Source organism: Aotus nancymaae, unplaced genomic scaffold (assembly GCF_030222135.1).
Source record: "Aotus nancymaae isolate 86718 unplaced genomic scaffold, 86718_ANA_hifiasm-v0.15.2.pri h1tg000033l, whole genome shotgun sequence".
Classification (NCBI taxonomy): Eukaryota; Metazoa; Chordata; class Mammalia; order Primates; family Aotidae; genus Aotus; species Aotus nancymaae.
In genome coordinates this window covers 46,280,669-46,308,585 of record NW_026988447.1, presented here as the reverse complement: position 1 = coordinate 46,308,585, position 27,917 = coordinate 46,280,669, and the positions used below count along the sequence as shown (strand labels likewise).

Below are 27,917 nucleotides of genomic sequence, written 5' to 3'. Positions count from 1 at the left end.
GCTGGGATTACAGCACCCACCACCATGCCCAGATAATTTTTGTATTTTTAGTAGAGATGGGGTTTCACCATGTTGGCCAGGATAGTCTCCATCTCTTGACCTTGTCATCCACCTGCCTCGACCTCCAGTAGTGCTGGATTACAGGCGTGAGCCACTGCACCCAGGCTCGCCCCTTTCTTATATACAGTACAGCCCTGCCAGCCTATTGCCACAGGACTTCCCTGCTTCTTGTTGTGGAGACTATATGTTTCCCCTCCCTTCCCACTGATTTTGGATCTAACCATGTAATTTCTCTGGCCATTGGAATGTGAACAGATATAACTAGGCTACCTGCAATTAGAGGCTTTAAATGAAATTCTAAGGATTACCTTAGCATCTTGGTTTTCTTCTCAGCTCCTCCAATGGGTATGCTCCACACTTCAGCTTATATGAGTAAAAAAGCCTATAGAGCCGAGTTAAGCAGAGTCCCCATAACTGCATCCATCTAATAACTGCCTATATGAAACAAGAACAAGAACAAAATGCTTGTTTTTGTTAGCCCATGAGATTTCAAGGCTGTTATGTAGAAGGCTGAACAGTATAGAATTTGATACTTAGAAGTGGAGTGTTATTGTAATAAAAAAACTTAAAATAGATGGCATTGATTTTGGGGGCCAGGCAGCTAGCAGTGAGAAAATATTTGACAAAATATTTTGGGCAACACATACATAATGAAGACTTCCAGTAAAGCGGACTTGAAATGTTACTAATGTGAATTAGTTGTTAGAAACTGCATTTGATAATACAAGAAAAAGAATGAGTATAAAAGTAAGTGACTTGTTTAAAATAGGAGATGAAAAGGAGACTAAAGGGCTGAGAAACTCCAGGATTTGCAGGGCTGGAAAATCAAACTGTTTCTCATCTTTAACTGGTGAAATGATCAATATTTTGAGCCACAAAGGCCAATTAAGACTCAGAATAAGACTGATTTTAGGGACAAAGACCAAATTAATAGCCTATGCACAAAACTTGATTGAATTAAGCCATCTCTCAGTAAATAGCAGTAAATAGTTTCAGTTGGACAAAATGGCTTGGGCAAGGTGGGTGGGGGAAGAAAACCAAAGGTTTTCTTCAAAGCTGCTTCTGCACCAGGATAAAGATGCAGAACGTCGTGGGCTTTCTTCACAATGCTGGCCCAGGTCATTAGTTCTCCCTGACCCCAGTAGAAGGAATATTCTTTTTTTTTTTTTTTTGAGACGGAATCTTACTTTGTCCAATGAAATATAATGTACGCCACATATAAACAAAAGCTTTAAACGTAATTGTCTTGTTTAGACTAGGCCTCTAGCTTTTCTTCAAGTGTTTATGATAATGCCTTAGAAAGGGCTGCTCTTTAGCCTGAGTGCAGGAATGGGGAGACAGATAGAGCAGACACAACCAGAGCCAGAAGCTAACTCTGAGCCAGTGATGTGTAAAATCAGAAAAAATGGAATGTTTATTTCATAAGCCACCGAGATTTTGGATTAATTCTTATGCAGCAAAACTGACTGATATCGCACTTCAGAAATTAGGGAATTTTCAGGACTGAGAAGTTTAGCTTCATGAATTCAATCTTGATTTATAAGCTTAAAGCATTTTTAAGAGTATTGATAATACACATTCATTGCTTCTTTTTAGAAACTTGCATATTCTCTTATCTTCATGTTTTTAAACATAAAATTTAATTTGTACCAAATCAATGGAAATTTAGATGAATTTTTATTTCCTTAAAAGTCCTATAAATGTTGATAATTTTGACATCATGCTGTTTGGGGTTCATAATTGTATGATAGAAAATATTGGGGGAGGAAAAATAATTTGTTTTCCCTGAGTGCTCCCTAGAGGAAAACAGACCACTTAGATAATATATAAAATGTATCAAGCGCTCACTATGTCAGTTACTGTGCTGTATGCTGCACATTTATTATTTTATTTATTACTGAAAACTGCTTCATGACAAAAAGTTCTATTGTTTTTTCTTAATGAAACTCAGATAAATTGGTCATTTTTTTTTTCAAGGTCACATGACTATTAAGGTGATAGAGCTAGGATCTGAATCTAGAACTCAGACCCTTAACCATAGTGCCTCATTATTTTGGTTGATATATGAATGCTTGTAGGTACCAATTTCTGGGTAAGCTGATTATTTCTGAGGCCACAGCTGCTGCTTTGGAAAGCACAGTGTCTATCTTCATTCATAATAAGAATACTTACTAGTGTTATTCTAGTTTCTTGGGTTATAAAGAGAATATATATGAATAAAATAATTCTCTAAATGCATGTGGTCTGTGATATAAAAGAATATATAAATTTATATAAATCAAATAAAATATGTATATTTAGCAATTTCTAGACCTGATCATAATTATTTGTGTAGTTTCTAGATTCAACAAAATGATATAATTAATGTAGTGTAACCAGACTGACTCTCTCTGTTACATTTTCAGGGATTTTAGAGTATAACAAAATGATGATTAGTAATTCAATTTATTTTATAGAAGAAATAGATATGCTTCCTCTGTGACAGAAATTATATGTGATCTTCCACTCTTGTATCAAGCCCATGCCTCTAAAAGTACTACAAGCAAGCACTGTTTACTTTCCTGGATATTATGTTATACTATTAAAGTGTTCAGTAGGAAGTTATGGATTCCACATTTTAAAAATATTTCTTTTATTGGAGAGTCAGCAGTGCCTTCCATACACAATGTGCATTCGTTTTTCAAGAGGAATATAAATATGTTTTATTTCTCAGATTTATTTGAAGTGGACTGAGTCATAGATCAAAATTGGAAAACATCAATATAGACTGAGGAAGGATTAAATTTATCCAGAAAGAAACAGGACTAAATAAACCCACACATATCTATGTGTGTGTAGATTGAAAATTGTATATTAATTTAAAGCAACACTTATAGATGAATTAACAATTAGCAAATAATAAAGCTAGTAATAGAGGAAATATATGAGAATATTTAAGTCATGTTGTAGGGAGATTTTAACAGTTAAAAATATCTTCCTGTTTCATAGACATGCAGACTTTTAAACCAGACATAAATATCTATTTAAGACAGTTCAGTCATGTTTAGTATAAGTAATGATTATGTGATTTTAGAGGCAGTCATACAAAGACTGAGAAAGAAAAATACCTCAATTGTACTAGCAAATAATTATGATACCCTATAATGATGGAACATTGTTTCTAAGGGCAAAAATACAATTTTATGGTTACAATGGCTGTCCTCGGTACATTGGTTGACATAAAATGTCAGAATATCTAAAACTGTTCATGTCTCCAGGAGTCAGTCCTTACTGAGTTATAGTGAGAGATATAAGAATTCTATTTGAAAGAATGTCACTGATGAAATCAACCTAGAATCTCTGCAAACTGCTGCTATTTTCTCTTTTGCTTTCTTCAGAATTTCTGGACTTTCTACTCTGTAGCTACACCTGGAAAATGATGGGAAGAAATTAGTGTGGGATACAGTAATTCAGTGGGTAGTCAATGAGAAATAAATAAAACCTTTATTTGGGATCTGCAAAAAAAAAAAAAAAAAAAAATGACAAAAAGAAAAGAAAAATAAGACCTTGTTTTATTCAGGGAAATGACACTTACTAGTGTAGTAGGTAGACATTTTAAATACTATCAATGACCTAAAGTTGTTATACAATTATGGATTTTTTAATTTGAAGGAATAGATACTATGTTTTTCAATGATTCATAGAAGAAAACATGTCAATGGTCACAAAAATCTATTTAGTAAAGGAAACATATGGATTTCAAGGGCTCAGTAGAAAGACATTCATCCCCTGAGGCAAGATTTAGTGTAATTTTTACTGCTATGTGTTGAATGAAGATCTCTGTAATATTTGTCTGTGTTCAGGCTTGTCAGAGATTAAATGCTGAAGATGCTAATGACAAAATATATTGTCATTCAAAGGGAAATACTTAAGAGTTTCAAGTATAATTTCCTGGGAATTTGGTGAATTTCTTGGAAGTTTGGCTTTTTAGAAGTATGGATGTGGAAAATTTGTGTGGTGGTAATCTGATCATGAAATCAACAGAGATTGACCTCGTAAAAAGATATCTAAAAGTCTTATGTAACTGTGATTCATTTGGTATGAAGGTTAAATTGCTTTTTGGATCTTAGAAAAAGAAAAGAATTATGGTTACCTTTGGCATTTATTTCAAACAACATAAAGCATGTACATTACATGATATGCCTAATTAAAAAACAAAAAAGTTTATATTATCCAGAAATGTTAATTTCTATCACATTTTTTTTTACGAAAACACTTTCTTGTTTCTTATAGAAAAATACATTTTCTGGAATTGGAGTCACTATTTTGAGCCTTTCACAGATACGGTGTGTCCTGCCACTAGTACACCTTCTTATAATAAACAGCCACAGGAAGCTAGATGGCACTGGCTATATGAACATGAATTTTGAGGAAAAACTCCTATAGATTTCTTGAAGCTTTTGCAGGGATCAAGAATATTTACAACCACCTAAAATATGCTACTATAGTTTGTAGCTTTGTGCCATGATATTGAACAGCTTAAGCTTCAGATATTGATAGATAGGGTTTGGACTACTAGCTCTACCATTTACCAAGTTAGGTAATTTTCTTAACTTCTCTAAATCTCAATTTCTTCGTTTGAAAAATAATCATAAGAATAGCTAGGCTGGGACGGTAGCTCACACCTGTAATCCCATCACTTTTGGAGGCCGAGGTAGGCAGATCACCTGAGGTCAGGAGTTCGAGATGAATCTGGCCAACTTGGCGAAACCCTGTCTCTACAAAAATTAGCCAGGTGTGGTGATGGGTGCCTGTAGTCCCAACTGCTGGGGAGGCTAAGGCAGGAGAATCGCTCAAACCCAGGAGGCAGAGGTTGCAGTGAGCTGAGATTGTACCACTGCACTCCAGCCTGGGTAACAGAACAAGACTCCATCTCAAAACAATAAAAATAAATAAAAAGAACAGCTAACTTACGATTTGCAAAGAAGATTACATTGTATTGCATATAAAAGTACTTACTGTGCTTTACACATTGTTCGAACACAATAAATAGTAGGGATAATTGTTTTCTTAGTTATGCCCCTGTGTTAATTCATTTTCACACCGCTGATAAAGACATACCTGAAGACTGGGCAATTTACAAAAGAAAGAGGTTTAATTGGACTTACAGTTCCACATGGCTGGGGAGCCTCATCATCATGGCAGAAGGCAAGGAGGAGCAAGTCACCTCTGATATGGATAGCAGCTTGCAGAGAGAATGAGGAAGATGCAAAAGCAGAAACCCCTGATAAAACCATGAGATCTCATGAGACTTATTCACTACAAGGAGAACAGTATGGGGGAAATTACACCCATGATTCAGTTATCTCCCACTGGGTTCTGTGGGAGGTATGGGAGTACAATTCAAAATGAGATTTGGGTGGGGACACAGAGTCAAGCCATATCATTCCACCCCGGCCGCTGCCAAATCTCATGTCCTCACATTTCAAAACCAGTCATGCCTTCCCAACAGTACCCCAAAGTCTCAACTCATTTCTGTATTAACTCAAAAGTCCACAGTCCAAAGACTCATCTGAGACAAGGCAACCTTCTGCCTAGGAGCCTATAAAACAAAAATCAAGCTAGTTAATTCCTAGATACACTGGGGTTCAGGTACTGGGTAAATACAACCATTCCAAATGGGAGACATTGGCCAAAACAAAGGGACTGCAGGGCCCATGCCAGTCCAAAATCCAGTGGGGCAGTCAAATCTTAAAGCTCCAAAATGATCTCCTTTGACTCCATGTCTCATACCCAGGTCATGCTGATGCAAGAGGTGGGTTCCCCTGGTCTTGAGCAGTTCTGCCCCTGTGGCTTTGCAGGGTACAGCCTTACTCTTGGCTGACTTCACAGGCTGGCACTGAGTGTCTGTGTCTTTTCCAGGTGCACAGTGCAAGCTCTGTCAGTGGATCTACCATTCTGGGATCTGGAAGATGGTGGCCTTCTCACAGCTCTACTAGGTGATGCCCCAGTGGGGACTCTGTGAGGACTCTGACCCTACATTTCCCTTCCGCACTACCCTAGCAAAGGTTCTCCATGGGAGGATCCTGCCCTTATAGCAAACTTCCTCCTGGGCATCCAGGCATTTCCATACATCTTCTGAAATCTAGGCAGAGGTTCCCAAACCCCAGTTGTTGACTTCTGTGCACCCACAAGCTCAAAACCATGTGGCAGCTGCCAAGGCTGGAGGCTTGCACCACTTGAAGCCACAGCTCAAGCTCTACTTTGGCCCCTTTCAGCCATGGCTGGAGTGGCTCGGATGCAGGGCACCAAGTCCCTAGGTTGCACACAGCATGGGGCCCCTGGGCCCCACCCACAAAACCAGTTTTTCTTCCTAGGCTTCCAGGCCTGTGATGGGAGGGGCTGCTGTGAAGACCTCTGACATGCCCTGGAGACATTTTCCACATTGTCTTGGGGATTAACATTTAGCCTCTCATCATTTATGAAAATTTGTGCAGCCAGCTTGACTTTCTCCTCAAAAAATGGAGTTCCATTGCTATATGTTTTCCTCTAGAGACTACTTTAAATGTGTCCCAGAGATTCTGGTATGTTGTGTCTTTGTTCTCATTGGTTTCGAAGAACGTCTTTATTTCTGCCTTCATTTCATTGTTTATCCAGTCAACATTCAAGAACCAGTTGTTCAGTTTCCATGAAGCTGTGTGGTTCTGAGTTAGTTTCTGAATTCTGAGTTCTAACTTGATTGCACAGTGGTCAGAGCACTGTTTGTTATGATTTCCATTCTTTTGCATTTGCTGAGGAGTGATTTACTTCCAAGTATGTGGTCAATTTTAGAGTAGGTGCGATGAGGTGCTGAGAAGAATGTATATTCTGTGGATTGGGGGTGGAGAGTTCTGTAAATGTCTATTAGGTTTGCTTGGTCCAGGTCTGAGTTCAAGTCCTGGATATCCTTGTTAATTTTCTGTCTCATTGATCTGTCTAATATTGACAATGGGGTGTTAAAGTCTCCCACTATTATTGTGTGGGAGTCTAAGTCTCTTTGTAAGTCATTAAGAACTTGCCTTATGTATCTGGGTGCTCCTGTATTGGGTGCGTATATATTTAGGATCGTTAGCTCTTGTTGCATTGATCCTTTTAGCATTATGTAATGTCCTTCTTTTTCTCTTTTGATCTTTGTTGGCTTAAAGTCTATTTTATCAGAGATGAGAATTGCAACGCCTGATCTTTTTTGCTCTCCATTTGCTTGGTAAATCTTCCTCCATCCCTATTTTGAGCCTTTGTGTATCCTTGCGTGTGAGATGGGTTTCCTGGATACAGCACACCAATGGGTTTTGGCTTTTTATCCAATTTGCCAGTCTGTGTCTTTTGATTCAGGTATTTAGCCCATTTATATTTAGGGTTAAAATTGTTATGTGTGAATTTGATCCTGCCATTTTGATGCTAGCTGGCTGTTTTGCCCGTTAGTTGATGCAGTTTCTTCATTGCGTTGATGCTCTTTACCATTTGGTATGTTTTTGGAGTGGTTGGTACTGGTTGTTCCTTTCTATGTTTAGTGCCTCTTTCAGAAGCTCTTGTAAAGCAGGCCTGGTGGTGATGAAATCTCTGAGTACTTGCTTGTTCGCAAAGGATTTTATTTTTCCTTCACTTATGAAGTTTAGTTTGGCTGATATGAAATTCTGGATTGAAAGTTCTTTAAGGATGTTGAATATTGGCCCCCACTCTCTTCTGGCTCGTAGGGTTTCTGCTGAGAGATCTGCTGTGAATCTGATGGGCTTCCCTTTGTGGGTAACCCGACCTTTCTCTCTGGCTGCCCTTAGCATTTTTTCCTTCATTTCAACCCTGGTCAATCTGATGATTATGTGCCTTGGGGTTGCACTTCTTGAGGAATATCTTTGTGGTGTTCTCTGTATTTCCTGGATTTGAATACTGGCCTGCCTTGCTAGGTTGGGGAAGTTTTCCTGTATAATATCCTGAAGAGTATTTTCCAGCTTGGATTCATTCTCTTGTCACATTCAGGTACACCTATCAAACATAGATTAGGTCTTTTCACATAGTCCCATATTTCTTGTTGACTTTGTTCATTGCTTTTTACCCTTTTTTCTCTAATCGTGCCTTCTTGTTTTATTTCATTGAGTTGATCTTCGACCTCTGATATCCTTTCTTCTGCTTGGTCAATTCGGTTGTTGAAACTTGTGTATGCTTTGTGAAGCAGTCTCTAGATGAAAATATATAGCAATAAATGCCCACCTGAGAAGCAAGGAGAGATCTAAAATCGACACCCTATAGTCAAAATTGAAGGAGCTAGAGGAGCAAGTTCAAAAAAAACCTCAAAACCTAGCAGAAGACAAGAAGTAACTAAGATCAGAGCAGGACTGAAGGAGGTAGAGACACAAAAAAACCTTTCAAAAAATCAATAAATCCAGGAGCTGGTTTTTCGAAAAGATCGATAAAATAGACAGACCACTAGCGAGATTAATAAAAAAGTAAAGAGAGAATAATCAAATAGATGCAATAAAAAACAATAAAGGGGATATCACCACAGATTCCACAGAAATTCAAACCATCATCAGAGATATTACAAATAACTCTATGCACATAAACTAGTAAACCTGGAAGAAATGGATAAATTCCTGGACACTTGCATCCTCCCAAGCCTAAACCAGGAAGAAGTCAAAACCCTGAATAGACCATAACAAGGTCTGAAGTTGAGGTAGCAATTAAGAGCTTACTACCCAAAAAAAGCCCAGGTCCAGATGGGTTCACAGCCGAATTCTACCAGACATACAAAGAGGAGCTGATCCCATTCCTTCTGAAACTATTCCAAACAATCCAAAAAGAGGGAATCCTTCCCAAATCATTTTATGAGACCAACATCATCCTGATACCAAAACCCAGCAGAGACTCAGCAAGAAAAGAAAAGTTCAAGCCAATATCCATGATGAACATAGATGCAAAAATCTTCAATAAAGTACTGGCAAGCCAATTGCAACAGCACCTCAAAAAGCTTATCCACCATGGTCAAGTAGGATTCATCCCAGAGATGCAAGGCTGGTTCAACATACACAAGTCTATAAACATAATTCACCACATAAACAGAACCAAAGACAAAAACCACATGATTATCTCAATAGATGCAGAGAAGTCCTGCGACAAAATTCAACAGCACTTTATGCTAAAAATCCTCAATAAACTAGGTATTCACGGAACGTATCTCAAAATAATAAGAGCTATTAATGACAAACCAACAGCCAATATCATACTGAATGGGCAAAAACCTGGAAGCATTCCCTTTGAAATCTAGCACTAGACAAGGATGCCCTCTCTCACCACTCCTATTCAATATAGTACTGGAAGTTCTAGTGAGAGCAGCCAGGCAAGAAAAAGAAATAAAGGGTATTCAAATGGGAAAGGAGGAAGTCAAATTGTCTCTATTTGCAGACGACATGATTGTATATCTAGAAGATCCCATTGTCTCAGCCCAAAATCTCCTGAAACTGATAAACAACTTCAGCAAAGTCTCAGGATACAAAATCAATATGAAAAATCACAAGCATTCTTATATACCAATAACAGAGTTAAGGAGAGCCAAATCAAGAATGAACTGCCATTCACAATTGCTACAAAGATAATAAAATACCTAGGAATACAGCTAACAAGGAACGTAAAGGACCTCTTCAAGGAGAACTACAAACCACTGCTCAACGAAATAAGAGAGGACACAAACAAATGGAGAAACATTCCATGTTCACGGTTAGGAAGAATCAATATCATGAACATTGCCATACTGCCCAAAGTAATTTACAGATTCAATGCTATCCACATCAAGCTACCAATGACCTTCTTCACAGAACTGGAAGAAACACCCTAAACTTCATATGCAACCAAAAGAGAGCCCACATAGCCAAGTCAATTCTAAGCAAAAAGAACAAAGCGGGAGGCATCACACTACTGGACTTCAAACTATACTACAAGGCTACAGTAATCAAAACAGCATGGTACTGGTACCAAAACAGAGATATAGACCAATGGAACAGAACAGAGGCCTCGGAGGCAACACCACACATCTAAAACCATCCGATCTTTGACAAACCTGACAAAAACAAGCAATGGGGAAAGGATTCCCTGTTCAATAAGTGGTGTTGGGAAAACTGGCTAGCCATGTGCAGAAAGCAGAAACTGGACTCCTTCCTGACACCTTACACTAAAATTAACTCCAGATGAATTAAAGACTTAAACATAAGACCTAACACCATACAAACCCTAGAAGAAAATCTAGGCAAAACCATTCAGGACATAGACGTAGGCAAGGACTTCATGACCAAAACACCAAAAGCATTGGCAACAAAAGCCAAAGTAGACAAATGGGACCTAAACAAACTCCACAGCTTCTGCACAGCAAAAGAAACAGTCATTAGAGTGAATCGGCAACCAACAGAATGGGAAAAAATTTTTGCAGTCTACCCATCTGACAAAGGGCTGATATCCAGAATCTACAAAGAACTAAAACAGATATATAAGAAAAAAACAAACAAGCCCATTGAAAAGTGGGCAAAAGATATAAACAGACACTTTACAAAAGAAGACATACATGAGGCCAACAAACATATGAATAAATGCTCATCATCACCGGTCATTAGAGAAATGCAAATCAGAATGGTGATCATTAAAAAATCTGGAGACAACAGATGCTGGAGAGGATGTGGAGAAATAGGAACACTTTTACACTGTTGGTGGGAGTGTAAATTAGTTCAATCATTGTGGAAGACAGTGTGGCGATTCCTCAAGGACCTAGATATAGAATTTCCAGCAATCTCATTACTGGGTATATATCCAAAGGATTATAAATCGTTCTACTATAAGGACACATGCACACGAATGTTCATTGCAGCACAGTTTACAATAGCAAAGACCTGGATCCAACCCAAATGCCCATCAATGATAGACTGGACAGGGAAAATGTGGCACATATACACCATGGAATATTATGCAGCCATCAAAAACGATGAGTCCATGTCCTTTGTAGGGACATGGATGAACCTGGAAACCATCATTCTCAGCAAACTGACCCAAGAACAGAAAATCAAACACCACATGTTCTCGCTCATAGGCGGGTGTTGAACAATGAGAACATATGGACACAGGGAGGGGAGCATCACATACTGGGGTCTGTTGAGGGGAAATAGGGAAGGGACAGTGGGGGGTGGGGAGTTGGGGAGAGATAGCATGGGGAGAAATGCCAGATATAGGTGAAGGGGAGGAAGGCAGCAAATCACACTGCCATGTGTGTACCTATGCAACAATCTTGCATGTTCTTCACATGTACCCCAAAACCTAAAATGCAATTAAAAAAATGGAGTTTCATTTCTATCACATTGTCACGCTGCAAATTGTTCAAACTTTTATACTCTGTTTCCCTTTTAAAACTGAATACCTTTAACAGCACCTAAGTCACTTCTTGAATGCTTTGCTGCTTAGAAATTTCTTTCACCAGATTCTATAAATCATCTCTCTCAAGTTCAAAGTTCCACAAATCTCTAGGGGAGGAGAAAAATGCTGCCAGTCTCTTTGCTGAAACATAGCAAGAGTCATCTTTGCTCCATTTCCCAACAAGTTCCTCATCTCCTTCTGAGACCACCTCAGCCCTGGACCTTATTGTCCATATTGCTATCAGGCTTTTGGTCAAAGCCATTCAACAGGTTTCTAGAAAGGTCCAGACTTTCCCACATTTTTCTGTCTTCTTCTGAACTCTCTAAAATCTTCCAACCTCTGCCTGTTACCCAGTTCCAAACTCACTTCCACATTTTCAGGTGTCTTTTCAGCAACACTCCACTCTTCTGGTAGTAGTTTACTAGTTTAGTCTGTTTTCTTGCTGCTGATAAAGACATACTCAAGACCAGGCAATTTACAGAAAGAGGTTTAATTGAACTTACAGTTCCATGTGGCTGGGGAAGCCTCACAATAATGGCAAAAGGCAAGGAGGAGCAAGTCCCGTCTTACATGGATGGCAGCAAGCAAAGAGAGAATTAGGAAAATGCAAAACAGAAACCCCTGATAAAAACCATCAGATCTCATGAGACTTATTCACTACCTCAAGAACACAGGTCCCTTCCACAACACGTGGGAATTGTGGAAGTAAAATTCAAGATGTGATTTGGATGAGGACACACCACCAAACCATATCAGCCCCTCAGGTCCCATTTACTTGTTCAATGCTTGTGATTAATTGTTCAACATCATGGAAGAACAACATATAAATAGTTTACTTTTGATGACTAATTAGCATGCTGCCCATTAACACACATTCTGTGGTATAAAATGTTAATCTGATAAACTGTGTGTATATCTTATTTAGTTACTGAGCTGGCTTGCATAGCCACCAGAGCTTTTGCTGTTGTGATGTGACTATGAACCAACTCACTACTTGAAACAATGGGAGAAGAGCTGGGCAGAAACAGGCACTAGAAACTTCAGTGAATGCATAAAGTTAGTCTAGGAAGAGTTAGGATTGATATGGAGCTTGATGGTAACACCAGATAGGAAGATCATAGCCCACTCATCCGGGGGCAGGGACACAGAAAGTAAGGCTTATCTAGAGAACATAGGAATTGGGGCCACCACAGTAACAAGTAGGGGAAGAAGAAGGGTCAGCTGTCCTTGGAATGTGGTCAGCAAGACAAAAGATGTTCCTGTTGAAAAAAGAGAAAAGTCACCCTGCACCCTGGTTAAATATCTCTGGTTCTGAACTTAATCATATGTACTGGAGTGCAAGATAACTTCTCTATTACATTCTTATTTAAAATATTATGCACAGATCATGGAATCAAGCATTTTATTCCCATTTTACAGCTGGGTAATTATACTGAGTCACAGGGAGTTAGTAGTTTATTATTTTAAAAATAATATATTAAGGTAGAATTCAATCTCAGAATTAAATGTATTATCATTCTTTATTTTTCTTACTATAGATTTTTTCTTAAAGCTGTTACTATTAACCTTGCTGGAACTACAGTGCATCTCTAAATACGTGCTTGCCTCCCAATGGGAAGGCCGTAAAATAGTTAACAACTGTGTTCAAGTGTATAAACAGTTTTTAGAGAGAAAATGAATAGCTCTTTTTCATTGTTTCACTAAAAACAATATAAAAGGAATATCAAGTTCAAGACAAGATTTAGGCTAGAAATCACACACACACACACACACACACACACACACTTAGCTACTAGTTAATAGAATAAGTTGTGTAGGGGTAGTAAGAATTTTTTTTTTTCCTGGAAGTTTTAGAGATTTCACAGATAATTATGGGTGTAGTCATTACCTAAAATTAAATTAATAATGCCATTGAAAAATATGATTTGGATACTTCAGGTAATTTTAGTTTGTGCTTTCTACCAAATCCAAAAAAATATTTGAAGACTATCTACCTGCCCAGCATTGTTATACACTGATACAGTTTGTCAGACAGTATATTTATTGAGTTACAAATGTAGCTAAGCAGATATGATAGAAAAGAATACTTTACTGTCAGCTAATTATAAAATACATTTCTGGTGTTCCTGTGGTACATAAGCTACCTAAGTGTTGATATAGACAGGAGACAAATACTGGGTAGAAGAGGGTGGTTCCCTGGCAAAGGTCCCATCCTCAAGCCTGGATACCCACAGCCTTAAATGGGAAGAAGCATTTCTGTTTTAGCACCAAAAAGTTGCCTTTTGGCCCACCACACCCGCCCCCACCCCCACCCCCGCCAATCCTATATCCATATAAACTCCAAACCCCCGGCCCAAGAAGGAGATGAAGAGACAAACAGAAGAGCAGAATGACAGCAGAGTGCTGTGGCAGAGAGAAGAGAAGGAGCATCTGAACACCATGAGGAATTCAGCTGGGGATAATTGGTGAGGAGATCAACCACTGGCTGGCCAAACCCCCAGGGAAGATTGTTTTCCTACTCCATCCCTCTTCCAGCTCTCCATCCATCCCACTGAGAGCCACCTCCACCACTCACTAAACCCCCCACATTCACCATCCTTCAACGTGTGACCCCATTCTTTCGGAATGCTGGGCAAGAGCTCAGGACACAGAAAGCTGCCATGCTGGCCCTCTGCCCTTGCAAAAAGGCAGAGGGTCCAATAGACCGATTAACACTTGTATTAGTCTGTTCTTATGCTGCTAATAAAGACATACCTGAGACTGGGTAATTTACAAAAGAAAGCAGTTTAATGGACTCACAGTTCCACATGGCTGGGAAGGCCTCACATTCATGGGGGAAGGTGAAAGGCACATCTCACATGGTGGCAGACAAGAGAAGAGAGCTTGGTCAGGGAAACTACCCTTTATAAAACCATTATATCTTGTGAGACTTACTTATTCACTCTCATGAAAATAGCATGGGAAAGACCTGCCCCCATGGTTCAGTTATCTCTCACTGGGTCCCTGCAACATGTGGGAATTATGGGAGCTACAACGCAAGATGAGATTTGAGTGTGGACACAGCCAAAACCATATCAACACTTAAGCCATCTGCAGATGACGAGGCTTAAAGAGTGCACTGTAACACATGCTCACTTGGGCTCCTGCACCTGTCCATCTCTGTGCTCCCCCTCCAGTAAGGGATTTGAGCAGTGGCAGTGAATGTACAGATGAGCCACACCCCTATCACACATCCTGTGAGAGCTTCGGGGAATTCTCTCATTTCAGTGTGATTTCTGAGGATCAAGAAATTTCTTTACAAAACAGAAGATGGAAAGGATGTGGCCAAGAACACAGGTTCCGAGTCAGACAGCTCTGGTTTACTGCTAAGTAAATGTGACCTTGGGGAAGTCACTTAATATTTCCTACCTTGGTTTTCTCATTTATACAGTAATGATAATAATAATAATAATAATGATAGTACTGCCTTCTAGGAATGGCATGAGTTATACATAAGAGAATAGATGTAAAATTGGTAATTATCGGTATTATATACCTGGTATTATAACTAATTATAGATAGAATTACTTAAAATTACTTGGGGTGAACTACTCAGTATTTGGCTGTTTTCATGACCACTGTTAACTGACTTGCTACCCTTGGGCAAGACACTTAATTTTTCTGAGTTGTCATTTACCATGTGTAAAATGCAGATAAATCACTTGTTAAGTTTGCTGGCTGGAGTCTGTAAGCTTCTAGCTCACAGTTTATGATTAATATTATATTTTTCTTGTTTATGCTCTTTTTGACCTTGATTACCTTTTCTATTTCACATTATTACTGTTATCTTTAAAAAACTAAAGTCATTGTCTTTCAGCAGAAATTTGTCTAAATTTGAAGGGTTTTCCCAAAATGAGTAATATATATATCAATCTTCCCAACTCAATTAGTGACTGAAATGCTTCCTTCCGTACCAGCAGTATCACTATGAGGGATGTGGGCTATCAAGAACCAACTCTTTTGGGGTTATTGGCAGGGAATCTGTAATCCAGGGGGCAGTTTCCATGGGGCCCTGCAAAGTTGACACCACAAGCTGGCTCCTTTTGCTGAATAATCCACAGCTGGACTTCAGGGGCTACTCTCTTCTGTGATGAGGAGCTGTGCATGCCAGCAGTGGCCTAGGGCTTTGTTCTACAGGGCCCTTTGGCTAGCCATTTCAGGAGCTCTCCTGGCACATTCCAAGGTGCCTCTCCTTTCCTTGCAGATCTCACCCTTGCCTTTCCTGAACTCCCACTCCCCAAGACCAGGCCTCACCTGTTCTGTCCAGATTCAGGTGCCAGGGCATTTACCTTTACCTCCATTTTCTCGTCAGCCTTTACTATGGCATACAACTCATGCTCTGTTCACCTCAGGGACTTTCCCTGTAAAAGCTTAATTTGTAAAACTTCTTCTTTGACGTCTTGAAAGGCCTGAAGCTCCTGTAGGAAATGGAAATACCATTGTCTATTCGGCTAACAGCCATGAGGTGCAAGGAAGAGAGGAAAACCCAACACTGAAAGTAAATATTCCAGGGACTTCTCTCACTGTGTATGTGGGGCCACAGTGTTGCTTTATTCTCCTCTAAATGTGCACTGCCTGAGTCACTGCGTCTACTTCACCGTAATACCTGATCTTTAGGAAGCTCATCAGTTCTGTATTTTAAAAAGCTCTGCAAGCATACTTGGGCCCAAGCTTTATCTGTGCTTCTAAGAACATAATAAAATTGCCTTTACTATCTTGGTTTAAGAAATTGAGAAAGCTTCCAACCCCACTGGAAACAAGAAAAATATATTTTTGAAAAGAAAGAAATTGAGAAAGCTGTTCATGTCATTTGGCCCTCAACTCCTATTTCTAACTATATGTTGAATGTCTACTATGTGCTAGGCTCTGTAAAAATGATAGTTGACATTAGTGGCTCCTGTGAGCTCTTTACACATTGTCTGATTTAATCCCTGTAATAACCCCAGTGAGTGGGCGTGATTACTACCAGCATTCTACAGCAAGGAAACTGGAACTTGCATGGGTTACACAGAAGGAGAGGGCAGGATTGGGCCTGGAAGGCAGGCCTGCCTGTTAGAAGGCCAATATTCTGTGTTTGATCACCCTGCTCTACCATCTTATTTAACTAGAAGCTGACTTGGAAATTTTAACTATTTGTTAGAAGCCTCTGATGAGGAAGAATGCAAGAAAGTCCCCAACAGCTATATGCATTAACATAAAATTATTCGTGTTTTATATAAAAAGAACAGCCCTTTATCCCATCATTCCTATAGGCTTAATTTTCTGATTATCCAAACACAGGCAGGGTTACAAAATGTCAAGTTAGAGGACTTAAGTGCTCAAGGATAGTGGCAAATAGGGACAAGTGGTAGTGACAGTGAGGAGGAAAGACAGAGACTCCACCTGGCAAAGCACAACACCAGAGCATACGCACAACAGCAGGACGTCATCTGACCTGTATGCCACTGAACACCCAGTACTGAGGAGAACACGTCTTTTTTGACAAAATGAACAAATTAATACATGTTAGAAACATTGCAGAATGCTGAGGCCTTTTGGTATGAAGAAAATTATTTTTCAAAGAATGTTTTTTGCAACTGTAGGCCCAAAAATATTTTTAGGAAAAAAATAATTGTGTGGTCTAGTTAGTTTTGTATACACTTCATATTATATTCCAATATGTCATTTTTGCCATGCAACTAGCTCTGGAACTATCCCTCAATGAAGAAATCTGTTTAGTTTGGTTTTGTGCCATGTTGTCCTTTTCATCAGAAAATCTTTCTCATATAACACCCAAAAATGTGCTTCGAAGCTGTATTTTGAGAAAGACAGAAACACACTTTGTGAATGCTGGTTTAGGGCCCGCAGTTGTACATCTTTGATGTGCTTGAGGGTTCTAGTATTTTAGAGCTAGTTCAGCAAAAATAAATGGACTATGTAATTTATGTTAGAAGCCAAGAGTGTAACAGAAATTTTAAAAAGGTATCCAATAAGATAATGAAAAAATTGTGTTTTGGTACTTAAAATGTTAATATTTTATAAATCTGGAAAAATGCCTCTGACAGTCTTCCCCTCTTGGTCCTGGCCCCAGCAGGCTGGCCTTTGTGGATGATACTGGCCAGCTTCCTTGATTTCCAGCTGCTAGTGAGTGAGGGGCCTGGTAGGAGATCCCCAGGGGGCAACTGTGAAGTCAGGGTCTACATGCCCCCCACCCGCCTCCCTGCCCATTGCTTTGGGTTGGTTGCCTCACTTGATGGTACAATTTTCTCAATGAGGCCCTCTCCTCATGACTTGCTCTTTCTGGGTCCCAGTAACACCCACTCCATTTGTCCTTTCTGATCAATACAACCTCAGTACTACTAGCCCGAGATATTGTACTCTTCCCTATGGCCAGCTCATACTTTTAAAAATAGTTGTTACAATTAAATCCTCTCTGAATTATCCTAATTGAGTGTACCAGTCATTTCCTATGTATTGTTTATCTTCTTTGTGAGTAATTGGTTATTTGTAATATATCTGTATAACACTAATATGGTTTGCAGTCACCCTGGTAATTTGCTTAACTGAATAAATATTATTTTGTTTTAAACTTCCTAAAGGAAAAATTATTATTACTATTATTATTTTTGCCAGAGAGTTCAGGGTCAACTCTGACAGTAGAACATAATGGTTAGGGTAGGTGCAGAGACTCTGGGATGAAAATGCCTGGGTTTTAATTTTACTTCTGTTTCCATTAATTATGTGACCTCAGGCCAGCCATTTAACCTCTGAAGTACTCAGATTTCAGTAAAGGATAGATAATAATAGTAGGTGACCTAAAGATTATAATGAACATTTTAAAAGTCAATATTTAAAAAGCACTTAAAACAGTGCCTGGCACATATTAAATTCTAAGTATTTGCATAATAGATATTATGATTTTATTGAGTGCCTATTGTGTTCTGAGAAGTATGTTAAATACTTTTTAATATTTTATTCCATTCACTCCTCAGAACAATCTTGTTAAGTAGATATAACATATTCATTTAATAGAATAAATTGAAAGTTAGAGTAATTAAATAATTTGCCCCAGACTACATGGTAACTAAACAGTGAGGTTGAGCTTTGAAGGCAGATTGGAATTATATTTTTATTAAATTAAATTACACACACACACGCACACAGAGAACGTATACATATGAATATATACACAGACATCTCTACATACTGTATATGATACTTAATACATAATATTTAAATTTACAGAATACTGTGCCTGACATATCATAGATGCTCAATAAGTGTTGCTTCATCTTACTCCTAAATCCCACTGTAACAGACTAATTGATCTTATATATAAAGGAATAAAATGACCTTTCTAGAAGTTCTGTGAGTATTAATTGGAGAGAAAAAGGATATAACTTATCTGTACCATCTAACCTCTTCCTTCTTCCCATTGCCCTAAGATAATAGAAACATTAAATTAACAACATATTTGAAGATATACAAAATTTGGATTGTTTCAAACATACTAAGACATTAACTTAGGAACCATGGAGGGCTGTGATTGCTGCAGTGGATGAGTCACAGGTAACGAGATCAAAGGTGATTAGGAGTCTAGCCAGATGTCTAACTAAAGGGCTCTGTCTGTTTTCAAAGTAACTAGTGGATGATGAGAGAGGTTCCATTGGAATGCTTTTGAATGCTTTCCATAAATGTCATAAATGTTAGAAGTTTTATCAATGGATCAAGTGGCTTTTGGGCAACAACATTTAGGTTGTAAAACATTATCTGATTTTACACAGACATTACTAGGAATTCAATCAGAAGGGACCTTTTCTTGAAACCATCATAAAACTTATCCATACCACTATTGTGCCAGTGTTCCATACGGAATTTGAAAATATCATTTGAATTAAGAATTTTAAAAATTCCAAAATATTACTTTGTTGATTACCAAAGTACTTTGTTAATTGCAAATGTCATAAAGCTAGTAAGTGGTGGAAATTGTATTTAAATAAAGGTCCTTCTATCTCCAAAACTCGTGTGTTTTCTTCTGTACATATATTGCCTACAACTTCAGATGTGCATATGTATTTTTTTTCTTTAATGTCATCAAAGTGCCTAGCTCACTAATCTGTAAGTTTTGTGCTGGAACATCTGGGATAGTATTTATTAGCCAAATGTTATCCGTTCTTCTATTTATTAGTTACTCTTATCCTTTCCCTTAGAAATTATTTATTTATCTAAAGATTTGCTTTCTTTAGTCTAGAGAATCTTACATGACTTGACAAGGTGGTCTCTTGTATCTCCCAACTTTTTTCTTTTTTTTAATTATTAGAAGGGCCTTTCTTCTTAATAAACAGGAAGAAAACAAGAAAAACAAGTTTTGTTTTTCACTTTCTTAGTTGTCTCACCGAAAAATGTCTTTGGAATATATATTTTATTTTTCTTTCTGGTTTCTTGAGTAAATGTGTTCATTCTAATTTCAGGAGTAGTGATATTATTATAGCAGTTAAACTTCCTTATTGTTTGATTTCTGGCTTTGTTTTAATTGGTCTTTTTCTTAAACCAAATTCAGCATGTATAATTTTTTTGTTCCATATAGTTGTTAGTGACACTGTTTTGAAATTGTTAATAGAATCATTATATTACATGGTTTTATATGGCTCTTACTATACTTTTTCTTCTGGGATTAGGAGCAGATTCAGCTACATCTTCCAAAGAGACCAATGATTGATTCACCTTTGTACTCAAATGATGCTGAACAGCAGATGAGAAAACCTTCTTCTGTTTGCTTTCAAATTCTCCCTTGGAACAGAATCTCTGACCCACAGGCCAGGGGTCTTCCTGGTCACCTTGAAGTCTGTCTTTAAGTGCTGACGAAATTATAGAATCATTTCTAAAGCTATGTGGATTTACACACGAACAAGTCATTTGCCTAACACGGTATCAAAGGGGAAGGCAGGAGCCCTTGTCCTGTGAGCCATGACCCAAATGCTAGCTGAGGATAACTTACACATTTGAACATTGGGTAGTTTCTTCCTATAGAGGGCCTGGGTCTTCGGCCCAGTTCCAGGTAGACAGCTTTATCTCTCTGACAGATAAAAACATTTGGTAATTTGTCAGTGATAACCATAGCATTTTATGGTATGGAAACTGCCAAGTTTTCTTAGATTTATTATATGCTATTGTTGTTTTAGAATATTATGTATTCTTTTTATTTTAGGATAGTTTTTCTCCTTCTCAGAGACTCTGTCTTACCTTGAGATATTTAGTTCATTTTTAGAAAGTCAGAAAGTATCTCTGAGGAATGATTTTACTAGAAAGGCCAACCATTTGATCATACCTCTAAAGAGTGTGGCAGAAAAGGGATATTTCTTCCAAGTAGAAGGACACTATATAAATGAACCCATGCACATCAGAGGGAACATTTCACATTATTCCATTTCAAGTAATAAACAGTGAATTGTTAGAAAACTTACATGTCAAGTGTGCAAACAATTGGCCAAATACTAGAGTCTCAGGGAGTAAAAGAAATAACCTGGATCAAAAAGAATTCAGACTGGGGTATGTAAGAATTTTAATGACAATGGTACAATAATCATTGCTGATGGTAACTTCAATCATTAGATGCTGTTATTCTTCATCCAAACAATATGGTATAGTGTTTAAGTGGGTAGACTTTACACCCAGGTCATCTGGGCTTGAATCCTAGCAGAGCCTCTTTGAGCTATGTGTCCTTGGGTCATTTACTTATTTTCCCTAGTATTTGGTTTTCCCATATTTAGATAAGGGATAGTAATACTACTTACCTCAGAAAAATGTTATGAAGTTAAATGAGTTATTTAAAAATACTTAGGACTAAGTCTTGAACAAATGAAATGCCATTTAAATGCTTGTTAGGTTAACAGCATAATATCAATCTATTTATAATGTTTGCTGGGCTACTATGTTCAGAGATACTGTACTGCAGCATTGTCCCTACCAACAAGGGATGTTTAGTCAGGAATACTTGATGCCATTCAGGTAATGGAAGGCAGATGCTAAATATATGCTCTTGGAGATAGCGATTTGTGAAATTTTAAAGTTTAATTTTATTTTAACTAGAAATTTTGAAATGGTTATGTTTTATTGTTAACTCCCTAAGAGCATATACTTCCCTTTACATATGTGTGTGTGTGTGTGTGTGTGTGTGTATGTATTCACAAGTCATATTTAAATAATCCATATTTATAAAATAATATTTTAAGAATTATAATTCCACCAGGTGTGGTGGCTCACACCTGTAATCCTAGCACTTTGTGAGACAGGTACGTGGATCATCTGAGGTCAGGAGTTCAAGACAAGCCTGGACAACATTGTAAAACCCCATCTCTACTAAAAATACAAAAATTAACCAGGTGTGGTGGTATGTGCCTACAATCCCAGCTACTCGGGAGGCTGAGTCAGGATAATCAGTTGAACTCAGGAGGTGGAGGTTGCAGTGAGCCGAGATTGCACCACTGCACTTTTGCCTGGGTGACAGAGTGAGACTCCATCTCAAAAAAAAAAAAAGAAGAAGAAGAATTATAATTCTGTCAGGCTTCAATATAAGCAATTGAGTATTCATCTAACAGCAGCAAAATTAAAAAGGAAAATTTTCAAGATTATTTCAAAAGACAGACAAAAAAATGGACAGTTTAGTCTTAAAACTCACATTTAAATATTCTGAGTTCATAAAATATTATTTCAATTGTAATTCTATCAAGCTTTATCTCAATAATGGTCTAGTCACTTAATAGTGATGAAACTAAAAGAAAAACACAAAATTTCTTTAGAAAATAAACAATAGAATGTTGCTGTGGTTCAGAATCTTCCAAAGTAGGCTCATTGGAGGGCTGGATTCTTCTACACGGTGTGGGGATGGGGAAATACCCAATGGTTGGGTATAAAGACATTTCTCTTTGCTAATGGAAAATATGTTAGGCCAGGAGTATCTCTCAATGATGAGTCTTCTTTGGGATGTCCATATTATCATGGATAGAATGGAGAGGTACAAAAAAAGTTACCTTCCAATGAACTGCCCCCTGGAGCTCTTCTTTTCCATGTGACTTCTGACTTCTGACTGTGACCCAGTCCTAAGGGTTAACAAAAGACAGTAAATTTTGGGTTCTGCTGGTCTAGAGAGAGTATGCCAAGCTAGACACAGTAGGGTAAATTGAATAAGGCTTTTGTGGAGAAGTTGCTGGAAAATATAGCACCTTGATGGAGGAACCATTTTCCTATGATTCTAGATCCATTGAGGTAGTATTTTGGATACATTTAGACACTCAATCCTTCAGCTATCACAGCTTAATGCTACTGCTTTCTTAGTGGACTGATAATCCAGAATATAACTTGGCGGTTCTCTCAGGCTTTTGACATATGACCCATTTTGAACATCAGGAGTATAAGAAACTCCTTTAAATTTAAGGAATTAAATTTAAGCTGTACCCCCATTGACTATTCTTCTGTCATATGTATTTTCTTTTCTTAACATATTGAGTTTTCTCTTGGCCAGTAGAGTTTCTGATCAGTTACTGTGAGCACTTTTCCTCCATGGGAAACTATTTGCCTTTAATAAGAGCAAATACTTTCTGATTTTTCTGTTAAAATGTTTGCTTATTTTCTACAGGTGTGCATCATTTTACAGTTATTGGCACTGGTTTCATCTGCTTTGGACAGTTTCTCCTCTATCATTAAAAGGTAAATTCTCAATTTGTTGAATATTGACGTATATATTATTTACTTTGTTTTCTCAGTGACGGTCAATAATGTCTTTAAGTTTGTTGGTGAAGATTTCAAATATCACTTTCAAACTGCATTTTCTATCTTCAATGAAGTCAGTTTAAAAATTTTAAAATCTCGGTTTGGAGAGTTTAAATTTGATCTGTAAATTTATGATATATAATAGAGACATTCTTGATAAGGTGAATATCATAAAATAATAATTTTAATAAATGCTGATTTTTCAAAGAAAGTTCTGGAGTATATAAAGGTTTTCTAAATCAGCCTTATATTTTTCCCCTGAAGATCTCTTATGAATACGTAGCTGGAGACACTTTCCCAAATATAGACAAGGTTTGAATACTTTTCCTAATGTCTGCTGTTGTAAACATTGTCCATGTTTAATAATATTAAAATATTATGGTATAAACATTTTACATGTTTAATAATATTAAAATATGATATAAACATTGTCTATATCAAATAATATTAGCATATTATTGACATCTCAATGAACATTCAATATGCGACTTTATCTTTCCATGTTTGGCACTTGCAGGAAACAAGTGAGTTTCCTTTCTTGGTGTGTGTAATGTGACATATACCTGCCATTGGACAATTGTCACACAGTTACCAACTTAAGCCAATAGTTTTTTCTTCCTATTTTGTAATGTAGTTGATTATTAGGGAATTGATCTCAAATGACTTAAGGTTTTATGACTTTGTGGAATAGCTGTGTGTGTGTGTGTGTGTGTGTGTGTGTGTGTTTGTATTTGTGTGTGGTATCTGTGTATTTGGGGAAAGACTTATTAATATCTCTGTTACTGATCTTACTGTCAACTGATGTGTTTACTCAACTGAATAGTAACAATCTATCTATTGCTACATATGTTTTGAGAATGCAAATAGTTTCTTATCAAAGCCTGGCTTGTCTTAAGATTAACTTTGTTTTCTATTCAAATATAAAGATGGCAACAATGGAACACTCTTGTAAAATGATCTTTTTTTCTACTGTAATTCATTATGGGAAAGAAAAATTTTAAAGGAATTTTTCAAAAGACTGTAATATATTTCACCAAAATAAATCACTCTATTTAGAAACATGTATATATAGCATATGTATTTGTGTATAAGCCGAAGTTTTGTTTATGTCTGTGTATACAGTATACTTACCTCTTTTCGTTATAGGATAGAATGCAAATCTAGGAAATCCTCTCAAAGGAGATTATCTTTTAACATATTTGAGTCAATTTTAGGAAAGCAAACCACAAAACTTGATTAAGTTACCAACTTTATTTGATTTTGTTTATTTTTAATGAATTATTTTGTGATTTTTGTCTGGATAAAATTCAGGCTACATATTGTACCTTTTGGAACATACCCATCAACAAATTGCAAACTTCTGCAACTTCCACATTTTTGAATTATCCTTTTGTTAAACTTTTTACAAAATCACCAAAAGAATCAAGAAAATATTATTGAGCAGGTCTTCATATAACTTTTGTACTTATATTTGTTATAAGATCTGGGAACATTGATTTCCAGTGTAAACCCAAGTATTTTTATTAAAAACTTGTGTTTCTGTTGTTAGTTTGAAAGCATCAAATAACCTGTCTGTTTACTCACTACTATTTTCTCAGTCCCTGGAATACAACATATGAGTAGAAGAAGAATGAACTCTAGATTTTCATAAAGTCATAGTAATAGGTAGGCTTTTTAGTTGTCACTGATGTCATCATAAGTTACCAATTGGTGAATAGTATTTTATATTCAACATGTGCCTTCATGTACAAGATGGCCCTGATAAAGAACATATAAGATATGAAAAAAAGACATTCAGAATATGTTGATGTTACTCATGAAGAAGTTAATATATGTCATAATCAGACCAGAATTCAGAGCTACTCAGCTGTGTTGTACTATACTTTTCATTGTACTGCTTCTAGATTAGAGATCTGCTGTAGCTTATAATTACAAGGACCAATAATCTTTACAATATCTTTAGAGTGAGATGTTGTTGAAATTCTGTTTATGTTTATTCCAATGTAAAATCATCCTCATTGATCAATAATTTAACTTATGCTTTAACCAAATTACTTGACCAAAATTTAACATCATTTCTCCATAAAAGAACTCATGCATTATAACAGAAAGCAACTTATACTTTTCACAGAATACTCTTTATATAATTAAAGCATTTTAAAATAATTACCTTTTTCCAAATGTTTTTAACTTTTAAAATAAAACATACATTACTTTCTTGGAGTAATTTTTATTCCATTAGAACTTGTGTTTCTCCATTCTCCTCTGCCCTCGTTATTTGTATCTCCACTTGATTTTACACACTTCTTTCAAATTCTGCTTCCCACTATTTCGTATTCAAAATCTTAATTGACTTTCTATGACATGCAGCATTCAAACCTTAAGTGATATAATCCAACCTACCATTGCAACCTTATTTTTTTCAGCTTATATGGATGACTTATACATAATTGAGCTTCAGCCTGAACTAGGATGGGCTTAGGAAGTTGTGATTTTAACCTTTGAGATGTGGATATTGAATAAGTATGCCCAAAGATCCATGGACTGCAGTCATTATTGAGGCACTATTTGTCTTGTAAGAATTACAAGCTGATGTGAATGTGAAAACAGCACTCAAATTATAGTGTACCCACTATACACAAGTCTTGTGTAAGGGGTTTCAAACGTTTTGGTCTCAGGACTCCTTTACCCTCTTAAAAATTATTGAGGCTTTCAAGGAGCTTTTGTTTAAGTGGGTTATATCTATAGATATTTACTCCATTAGACTGGCACAATGGCTTATGCCTGTAATCCAAGCACTTTGGGAGTCTGAGATGGGAGGATTGCTTGAGTCCAGGAATTTGAGATCAGCCTGGGCAACATGATGAAACCTGTCTCTACCAAAAATACAAAAAATTAGCTGGGCATGGTGGTGTGTGCCTGTAGTCCCAGCTAGTTGGCCTGAGGCAGGGAATCACTGGAACCTGGGAGGTTGAAGCTACAGTGAGTGGAGATAGTAAGCACCACTGCACTCCAGCTTGGGTGACAGAGTAAAACCCTACCTCAAAAAGCTCTTAATAAGAGAAGGTCAAAAGGAAAGATGAAAGAGAGAGAGAGAGAGAGAGAGAGAGAGAGAGAAAGAGAGAGAGAGAGAACAGAAGAGAGAGAAGGAAGGAAGGGAAAAAAAATTATTGAGGTCTCTAAGGAGCTTTTAAGTAGGTTATATCTGTAGATATTTATTAGAAATTAAAACCAAGAGCAATTAATTTATTTAAAGTATTTCATTTATTTAAACAAATTTAAATTTAAATCAACAATAATAAACATACTATATGTTAACACGAGTCAATAATTTTTATCAAAATTAAACATTTTCTTAGGTCAGGCGCAGTGGCTCACACCTGTAAACCCAGCACTTTGGGAGGCTGAGACAGGCAGATCACTTGAGGTCAGGAGTTTGAGACCAACCTGGCCAACATGGTGAAACCCCATCTCTACTAAAAATACAAAAAAGTTAGCTGGGCATGGTGGCGGGCACCTGTAACCCCAGCTACTCAGGAGGCTGAGGCAGGAGAATCACTTGAACTTGGAAGGCGGAGGTTGCAGCAAGCCAAGATCACACCACTGCACACCAGCCTGGGTAACAGATTGAGACCCTGTCTCAAAAAAATAATTAACAAATGAATAAATAAAAATAAACATTTTCTTAAAATATTTGTGAGAAAAGTGGCACTTTTTTTTTTTTTCAAATCTCTTCAGTATTTTGCTTAATGGAATATATAGCTGCCCCATTCCTATTTCTGTATCCAGTTTGTCACATAGCCTTTGGAAAACTCCACTCTATATTTGCGAAAGAAGGAGAATGAAAAAGGCAAATAACGTCTAAATATTATGATGAATGTCGTTTTGAGTTTGCAGACCCCCTGAAAATATCTCCGGCACCCCATGGAAAAAATGTAAATCAGATAAAATGTAAATGTGATAAGACACATTGGCTGTAGGTGTTTTAAGGCATTTTAGTCTCTACTCTGACAGGATGTGCTCTCTTGGGCTTATCCATATAGGCAGATGCTTTGTGTTTTCCCTTGAAATCATCTGTTTTTTTGTTCATTGTTTCAGCTTTGCTTTGTTATGAAAATAGACATATGGTTGGTAGGTCCAGTACTTCAGAGAATCAGGTCTTTGGAACATACCTTAAGAACCACTTGCATGGAGGTTAAGAGCTTAGGCTTTGATGCTCACTGCCTGTTTGTGTAGACCAGCTTCTTCACTCCTAGTTCTGTAATATTGGGCAGGTTATTATACTTCTTATGCTGTGGTGTTTCCTCCTCCAAAATGGAATTAGCAATAATATGTCTCAAGCTGCTTTTTGGGGTTTGATAAATTAATACCTAATTTGCCATTATAACAGTTCTTAGCACTAGCAGTAGTCAATTTTGTGGCAAGATCAATACATTTGTTTTTTCTATCTGGGGATCCTCTCTCTATCCCTGGTATTCAATGTCTTATCCAGATTAATATTCTGGTATTCAATGTCTTATCCAAATTAATATTTATTTGTTTTAAAGATAGAAAAACAGGGAATATCTTTTATGTTGCTCAAGTCAACATTTAGACAATGTTAATCCTTTGATATTTAGTTATCAAATAATTTAGGTATAGCTAAATTATCGACAGGGATTTCAATA

General features: G+C 37.2%; 1 long non-coding RNA gene across 1 annotated transcript in view; it reads left to right on the top strand.

The window, feature by feature from the left end:
• LOC105731360 (uncharacterized) overlaps window positions 1–27,917 on the top strand; it is a 250,478-nt gene that overhangs the window by 58,600 nt on the left and 163,961 nt on the right. Inside the window, exon 3 of the long non-coding RNA XR_001110695.2 lies at window positions 23,117–23,187. This is a non-coding gene — a long non-coding RNA (uncharacterized LOC105731360). The remainder of the gene's footprint in view (window positions 1–23,116; window positions 23,188–27,917) is intronic.